This window comes from Durio zibethinus, unplaced genomic scaffold, assembly GCF_047325235.1.
Source record: "Durio zibethinus cultivar Kanyao isolate XHJ-2024 unplaced genomic scaffold, ASM4732523v1 HiC_scaffold_3, whole genome shotgun sequence".
Classification (NCBI taxonomy): domain Eukaryota; kingdom Viridiplantae; phylum Streptophyta; class Magnoliopsida; order Malvales; family Malvaceae; genus Durio; species Durio zibethinus.
Genome location: NW_028323044.1, coordinates 1,187,822 through 1,190,321, shown reverse-complemented (window position 1 = coordinate 1,190,321; position 2,500 = coordinate 1,187,822).

The following is a 2,500-nucleotide window of genomic DNA, read 5'->3' as shown; positions in this document are numbered from 1 at the left end:
GCCCGCACCAAGGGCCGGCTTGTGCCGATGGTGTTCGAGGCAACCGCCCGCACCAGGGCCCCGCGTGTGCCGATGGTGGTCGAGGCAACCGCCAGCACCAGGGCCCAGCGTGTGCCGATGGTGGTCGAGGCAACCGCCCGCACCAAGGCCGAGCGTGTGCCGATGGTGGTCGAGGCAAGCGCCCGCACCAGGGCCCAGCGTGTGCCGATGGTGGTCGAGGCAAGCGCCCTCACCAAGGCCGAGCGTGTGCCGATGGTGGTCGAGGCAACCGCCCGCACCAGGGCCCAGCGTGTGCCGATGGTGGTCGAGGCAAGCGCCCTCACCAAGGCCGAGCGTGTGCCGATGGTGGTCGAGGCAACCGCCCGCACCAGGGCCCAGCGTGTGCCGATGGTGGTCGAGGCAAGCGCCCTCACCAAGGCCGAGCGTGTGCCGATGGTGGTCGAGGCAACCGGCCGCACCAAGGGCCGGCGTGTGCCGATGGTGTTCGAGGCAACCGCCCGCACCAGGGCCCAGCGTGTGCCGATGGTGGTCGAGCCAGGAGCCCGCACCAAGGGCCGGCTTGTGCCGATGGTGTTCGGGGCAACCGCCCGCACCAGGGCCCTGCGTGTGCCGATGGTGCTGGGGGCAACCGCCCGCACCAGGGCCCAGCGTGTGCCGATGGTGCTGGGGGCAAGCGCCCGCACCAGGGCCCAGCGTGTGCCGATGGTGCTGGGGGTAACCGCCCGGACTAGGGCCCAACGTGTGCCGATGGTGGTCGAGGGAACCGCCCGCACCAGGGCCCAGCGTGTGCCGATGGTGCTGGGGGCAAGCGCCCGCCCCAGGGCCCAGCGTGTGCCGATGGTTATCGGGGCAACCGGCCGCACCAGGGCCCAGGGTCTGCCGATGGTGCTCGAGGCAACCGCCCGCACCAAGGCTCAGCATGTGCCGATTGTGATCGAGGCAACAACCCACACCAGGGCCCAGCTTGTGCCGATGGCGGTCGAGGCAAGTGCCCGTACCGAAGGGCAGCCTATGCCGATGATGGTCGATGCATGTGCCATCACCATGCGTCATCATGTGCCATTGATGGTCGAGGCCTTGGCCGAAGTTCGATTTTGAGCCACGGTGCCCATGCTTGGCTCCAGCATGTGCTGGTGCCGCATTTTTTTCACTCGGGACAGCATCGCCGGAGCATCGCCGGAGCATCGCCGGAGTACCGCCGGAGAACCTGACCGGCGGCATTGGGGTTCCGGCGATTGGGAGGGGGGCCGGGGGGGTGTGCGCACATGATGTGCGATGGGTGCTGGTACTTGGCCTTGTGTTGGCCCCCTATCCCTCATCAAACCTCTGAGAATTCACACCCCCTTAAAGAGCATTTGAGATTTTACAGGTTTGCTACCAGTAGCCGTTAAAGTGTCTGAAATGGGGACACTTTTTTCAAACGGTCACAAAATCTTCTCTACTTCGAGTTTTTAGCTGAATTTTTTTGTGCATGCCAACAAAAATAGAAGGATCATGCCTACAAAATTTGGAGCCAAAAATCCTTATAAAAAAATTTTAAAAAATCCCGAACCGCAAAAAGTTTCGAAAATCATGAAAAATAGAAAACGAGTCATCTTCCAACGAAACTTCACGTGAAGGCTTAGGGGACCATTGTATGAATTTACAAGCCATAAAAATGGCATTGGCACGGCAGAAATTTGAAGATGTGCCTAAACCCACCAGGGCCCAGCGTGTGCCGATGGTGCTCGAGGCAAGCGCCCGCACCAGGGCCAGCGTGTGCCGACGGTGGTCGAGGCAACCGCCCGCACCAGGGCCGATAGTGTGCCGATGGTGCTCGAGGCAACCTGTCGCACCAGGGCCCAGCGTGTGCCGATGGTGATCGAGGCAACCTGCCGCACCAGGGCCCAGCGTGTGCCGATGCTGGTCGAGGCAAGCGCCCGCACCAGCGCCCAGCGTGTGCCGATGGTGCTCGAGGCAACCGACCGCACCAGGGCCCAGCGTGTGCCGATGGTGCTCGAGGCAACCTGCCGCACCAGGGCCCAGCGTGTGCCGATGGCGCTCGAGGCAAGCTCCCGCACCAGGGCCCAGCGTGTGCCGATGGTGCTCGAGGCAACCTGCCGCACCAGGGCCCAGCGTGTGCCGATGGTGGTCGAGGCAACCTGCCGCACCAGGGCCCAGCGTGTGCGGATGGTGCTCGAGGCAAGCGCCCGCACCAGGGCCCAGCGTGTGCCGATGGTGGTCGAGGCAACCGCCCGCACCAGGGCCCAGCGTGTGCCGATGGTGGTCGAGGCAACCGCCCGCACCAGGGCCCAGCGTGTGCCGATGGTGGTCGAGGCAACCTGCCGCACCAGGGCCCAGCGTGTGCCGATGGTGGTCGAGGCAACCTGCCGCACCAGGGCCCAGCGTGTGCCGATGGCGCTCGAGGCAACCGACCGCACCAGGGCCGAGCTTGTGCCGAAGGTGGTCGAGGCAAGCGCCCGCACCAGGGCCCAGCGTGTGCCGATGGTGGTCGAGGCTG